The sequence below is a fragment of the Theobroma cacao genome, chromosome 5, assembly GCF_000208745.1.
Source record: "Theobroma cacao cultivar B97-61/B2 chromosome 5, Criollo_cocoa_genome_V2, whole genome shotgun sequence".
In the NCBI taxonomy this organism is placed as follows: domain Eukaryota; kingdom Viridiplantae; phylum Streptophyta; class Magnoliopsida; order Malvales; family Malvaceae; genus Theobroma; species Theobroma cacao.
The window spans coordinates 10,408,172-10,414,859 of record NC_030854.1 but is presented as its reverse complement, the minus strand read 5'-3'; the positions used below and the strand labels follow the sequence as shown (position 1 = coordinate 10,414,859).

At 31.7% G+C, this 6,688-nt stretch overlaps 1 long non-coding RNA gene across 1 annotated transcript; it reads left to right on the top strand.

The window, feature by feature from the left end:
• On the top strand, positions 725-1,588 carry LOC108662194. Its single transcript, XR_001927996.1, has 2 exons — positions 725-786; positions 1,212-1,588. It is a non-coding gene; the product is annotated as an uncharacterized LOC108662194 (long non-coding RNA).

The window sequence follows — 6,688 nt, the reverse complement described above, 5'->3', positions numbered from 1 at the left end:
GATAAAATTATTATTATTTTATTGTTATTTTCTCACTTGCGGAATATTTTATCCTAAACTACTCCTTTCATCTTTTATCACTTTTAAACATTTTAATTGACCTCAATTTGCATTCGATCAACTTTATTTATCACCATATCAAAGTATGAGGTATTTCAATATTAGTCACGTCATGTTGTCAAAATTTTATTGTATGGTGGGTATTGCTTACTGTAGTGGGCTGGGTTCTATGGACTAGCCTATTAGAGGGGCACGAAATCCTAACATATTTTACCTCGGTTGGAGAGGCGAGTAGGGTAACTCCCGAGGTATAACTTTTAGAGTTCACTTCACACCAAACCACTACGTGAGGGCGAACTCAGCCAACGCCAAAGAACGACTATATTTTTTAAATAAAAACATGATTTATGAGTATATAACTTTTTAATAACCTTGGCGAACTCAGTTTGGGATAGCCCTCGGCCAAGGTATCCCTGATAACTGAGTATGAGAATAATTTTTGGCATGAGCAAAGTTTTAAGAAATTCATAAGCTATGTTAATTACTCGATTTATATGAATTAATTTTATTTGGTTGAAATGAGTTGAAAGGTAATAAAATTACAATATGATGACTTATTTTAATTGTCTCCATTTACTCGACTTTAGATGGTTTAGATGGTATCTGTTTACTCACTGGGATTTTATAATCTCACCACCCTCCTTTCCACCTATTTCAGGCTCAGAATAGATTGTAGATAATTGATATCGTCGAGGACTTCAGTTGGACTTGCCACATCCAAAAACTGTAGGTTCATTTCTTTTAATACTTTTAGTTATTCGTGGGCCCACGTGTCACTGTAAATTAAATTTTTACTTTGGTTACCTGTATTACAGTATGTATTAATTTATTTAACTTTTACACTACAAAATTTATTTATGTAGAACTCTAAAAATATTATTTTATAAGAAAATAGAATATTTTGCTTAATATTTCTTTTATTATCTTATTATATCCAAATAATCATAATTTCGTTTTAAATGAAGATTTTAGACTTTTAAACTCATTTTGATTATGAATTATGTGTTTTGTACTTGTATATTACATTTTAACCAGTTTAGAAATTTTTGAGAAAAATGACCAAAATACCCCTGTGAGATAAAAATTATTATTTTATTTGTTTTAAGTTGGAAACAGTTTAAAATTTTTTAGAACGTGGTATTTGGCAACAGTTACTCATAGGGGAAATGAGAAGCTGATATTAAAGTCTTGCGGGGTTCAGGTTGACATTCTGGGTAACGAGTGTCGATTGAGACAACGCGACGGTTGTCACGAGCTCGAAGGGAGTACCGAGTCGTGACAGTTTTTATAATCGTATGGCAGCCGAAAGACATGTTGAAGTAAATGATGGTGATGTTCAAGCAATGCTGTTATATTTTGGAGTGAAAAAAGAAATAGATAATGGATTCTACATGAAGCACACAACTTATGATGATAACAAACTGAAGAATTTATTTTGGGCTGATTCTATATCAAGATCAGATTATGCTTGTTTCGGTGATGTTTTGGCATTTGACACAACTTATAAGAAAAACACATTTAATTTGCCTCTTTTGGTTTTCATTGGTGTGAATCATCATCATATGACCACCATTTTTGCATTAGCATTGCTCACAAATGAATATGCTCAAAGCTATATTTGGGCTTTGACCACATTTTTAGAATGTATGATTAACAAAAAGCCAATATCTGTGATTACTAATGGGGACCGAGCTATGAGAAAGGCATTGAAAATGGTATTCCCTAGAGTATGACACAGGCTATGCTCTTGGCATCTTGCTCGTAATGCCTAAGCAAACGCACCATTACCTGGATTCGTTTAGAATTTTAAAGCTTGCATGAAATCTTGGCCGACGATTGATAAGTTTGAAAGAGAATGGAGAGAGATATGGTAAAAAAGTTTGCATTGCAAAGACATCAATGGATAAATGAGATGTATAAAAAGAAGTATATGTGGGCCCAATCACACTTGAGTGGTCATTTTTTTGGAACAATTACAAGTACATCACATTGTGAAGGTTTGAATTCTTTTACAGCTTCTCTTTCAAAAGAAAGGAAAACGTTATTGGAGTTTGTTAGAGCAATTGAAAATGGAATTAAAAATATTCGAAATAATGAGATTGGTGAAGATTACATATTCATCCATATAGAGCCAGTTTCAAGTCAAATTTTCAAAGACATTGAAAAGCATGTTGTAAGTGTTTATACAAGAAAAACATTCAAAAAGTTTATAGATGAGATGCGTCTACAACAATTGTATTATCATGAATGTCGCATCGATGATGAGCCATCTATACGAATGTACCATCTGATGAAGTATACAGATCTTTCTGAGCGAATACATGTGGAGTTTCATGTAAATGATGAAAATATAAAATGCTCATGTCTTAAATTTGAAACAAATGGTATACCATGTCCACATATCATTCATGTGATGATTTTAGAGCAATTAAATAGGATCCTTTTGAATCTCATAATGAAAAGATGGACAAAAAATGCCAAAGATGATGCACCTGCAGTTGTGGATGATAATGTTAATCCTAAGTACTAGACAATGCTACGGTACGTTTCTCTAAGCTCTCACTGTAATAAGTTATGACATGTTGCTTATCAATTCGCCAAGGCATTTAACAAAGCGAGGAGTGAAATAGCTAGTTTAACAAGACGGTATGAAGATATGTGCAAAGTCAATACATATAGAATTTCTAATTTGACAGAACATGTTCATGATCCTACTAGAGTGAAAGTTAAGGGCAAGTTGGACCTAAAACTGAAGGGAAAAAAAAAAGCCACGAAAATGTGGCAATTACAGAATGGAAGGTCACACAAGGAATAAATGTCCACAACTAGAGCTAGCACTTCGTAGTTTAGACTCAAGCAGTTGCCTTCTTGATGATAATGATATTGATGTATATGAAAGAAATAAAGAAGTATGGCCATCTCAATTGGGAACACTTTTTGGTGGTGATTCATCAGAGGTATAATAATATAACATATATTATTATTAAACAACTAATGATGATAATTATTACTTATTTAGTTTATTTATTATCTGTTCTGTTTTGTTACAGGAAGACTAACGCATAAAAATGACAATGAGGTTGGGATTCTTTTTATCATACTTGTTTTCTACCTCATTAAATCTATTTATTGATACAAGTATCATAACTCTGGTTGGAAAATAAAAGTACAACAGTTTGTTTGTTCTAACCTTGTTATCTTGTTCTATTAGTTTACTATTTGGCATGATGCTATTGTTTTTATATGTATACATATATAAACAATAAAAGCTTACTCTATTGATCGTAAGGCAAAAAATGCACACTCACACACACGTGCACACCACTAGTCCATCGGAATGCAATTCCATGTCATTGTTTTTGGCCGAATTAATGAAAAACTATCATGTTAAGCAAGTATGTAACTCTTCTACTATCTGTTTCCAAGTACAATTGACTCTGCATACGTGATAGTGCACAAATTCATATATGTTGAATTGTTCCTAGAACCCATCTTAGTGAGTCATTTTAACTGTTTTCTTATCTTCACTAACATATATGCAATCAAATTTGTTAGTAAAAGGGAAAATAAAATGGACATCCAATAATAGGCTACAAGATGGTTCTAGAATACTCTTCACTACCTTGCAAGTTTTGCGCAAGTTTAGCTTCAAATGGTTATCCAATTTTGTGTCCTTCCATGAGCCAATCTTGTCAAAAATGATATTGTCTTGTAATCTCATCTATTTTATCTGGGTCTCGTATAAGTATTTGCTAGAAGCTACTTTTGTGAGGCAGGAGCACTTGTGGGCCTTCTAAAACCTAGAAGGATGAGCATGTTTGGGACACTAATAGTAATTTGAGGCCTTGTCAAGGAAGGGATCTTGGGAAAGCTAGCAAATTCTGATCCTTCAAAAGCTGTGTATGTGTATACCATAATGTTGATTGCATTAATTTGTGTCTTGACATCGATCAAATATGACGTGAAGAAAGTTATGAGAATTGAACCCGCACGACCCATTGCAAATTCTTTTAAGAGCTCTTCCAAATCTAAGCTGAAATAATTTAAAACTTCGTTTTCTTGTGTGCAAACTGATTTCTCATTTTTTTATACTAAACTCTTGTAACAATTAAGCTGAAAATGTAACCTTTTTGGCTACTTCAAATGTATTGTGTATCTCCCAATGTCTTTTGAAGCTGCATGCCACCATTGGAACTTTGATGGATAAGAATGGAATCTTGTTTTTGCATGGACAGTAGTCAAGATTTAAGGATGTTGTGCATAACTGTATATTTGTCGTTGGTAGGCTGTGATAAGGGCTAAAATCCATTGTTTGAAGACAGTGAGATATTACTCTGCTAGCAGGATCCTTTAAAGAAGCTGTGGCATCAACTTGGATAGTCTAAATGAGCTCATTCTATTTTGTTGCTTAGCCTTAGTGTTTTAGGCTCTTTTGCTTTGTTCAGTTCATCTTGTTTCGGCCTTTGATTTGTTTTAGCAATTGACGTTCTCTTTTTTTGTATAATTTTATGAAATTTAAGTGAAGCAAATGAGTTACAATTATTGAACAGATATGTTTCCAAAAAAAAAAATTGTCCCAAGAACTTTAAAAAGGAACAAAAAACAGACAAGCACCAACTAAAGTAATGAAGCACACAACTTTGCATAAGATAAACGCCCCTAGAGCTTTTGCAAGACTGCGCGGGGTGGCAACTGTTAATGGTTAGTAAAGGATTAAAAAGGCATAAGCTTTAACAAGTTTAAACATGCTTGGTTTATAAAGTTAGACTTAAAGGGAAAAACTTTAAAAACTTTAAGTCATTTTTTCGTGCCTTGAATTGGATAAAAACTTTCTTTTGTCTTTGCTTTCAATATTGACCATCACAGTGTTGATCTGAACTCGTCAGCTAACTACTTAATTCATTGAATTCTACAGATTTCAAGGCCTTTGAGGCCCTTGGGGATATCTAAAAATCATGATTAAAGATGTTCATGCTCTTTGTTGCTCTACCAAATGTCCATCAATTGTCTTTTCTATGTTGCATTAATTTTTCCCTCTGCCTATTCAACACCCCTTTTGCATGCTTGCTTGAAAATTGAAACCCCTGTGGAGTTGTAGAATTTACACTTTAAATATTAGTCTATTTTCTAAGTATTTTTCACTTTTTGGCATATAAATTCCTTTAATCATTCAAAGTTTTTTTATGTATATATACATGAAGAGATTTATTATATAACTCATAGAATATCCCTTTATATTAATAGTTAAAATAAGAGTTCTTAAGTGATGCATGAGAGAATCAATAGCTAAAATCAAAGAATTACAAGACTTTAGTGAAGTGGTAAATAATAAGTTTTGATTTCCTTTCGTCAATGAAAGAAATACGGCTTGTAACTTTATAAAAGATAATTGTGCCAAGTGGCATCTACCTCAAAATTGAAAAATAACAAAACAACTTCAATTTAATAATATTATAAAAGATGCATGTGCTAATGGCCTCTTTTAATAACATTAAAACTTTTTTGAACTATTAATACAACAATAAAGTCAAATAATGAAAAAGAATTTATTATTGATGAATGATTCATACATTAATAAATGAAACATAAGCTTAAAGTTGTTTTTTTTTATGTTTTTTCATATGTTCTGGTTGCATCATAATCGATGTTCTTATTATGCAAACCATTATGAATAGCATTTATCACAACTGAACGATTTTTGTTATTAGGGTGCTTAACAAGATAAGCCAACAAAAGAGACCGATCCAATTCCTCTACACATTGCAAAAGCAAATAATATTAAAAAAATTATTTATTGAGTATGTAATGAAACGTAACGGACTTACCACTTCATGGTAGGTATTGAGGTGCACAGTTTGCATAAACTTGCATACATACATGCCACAATCATAGCTGCAAAAATTATAAAATTTGAGGATCAAATTAAGATATATGTTTTAATAAAATGTTTTCATAATTTAATAAAATTAAATATTTTATTATGCATTTACCTGTTTGACTGTCGTGGAACATCATTGGGAACAACAATTTCCCAACAGGTTTCTTTACTAGCAAATAAAATTCCTTTGAAAAGCTTTTCAAAATATGCGACCTGCATAAATTTCAAATATATGTATATGAAAAAATCATATAATTTATATAATTTAATGATGTAAATTAAGACATTGTGTTAAATTGATTGTTTACCACTTTTTTTATCACATTCAATCTTCTGGTTTCAGCACCGAATAATGGTAAAGAGTCAAATACTTTAATAACCTTCTCTTTTAAGTTTAATACACATAAAGACCAATGCATATTAATGTCATTCATCGACACAGAGATTTAAAAAATACACAATATAAAATTCAAAACAATTAAAAAACAATTACATAAATTAAAACTATTTTTATTAAATATTTATCATTATACTACAATAAACTTATGTATATACAATTCATTTTTTTAAATTATAATACTGCTTCCATTAAATAAAAGGGAATAAAGAAATGCCTTTAACATTACAAAAGAAACACCTCTGATCATTGGATCATATGCCTACAAAAACAATCAAGGTATACCCCTCCAATACAATATGTAAACTGTCACGACCCAGAACCTTCCTCAGGCCCATGACAATCGCCGCGAC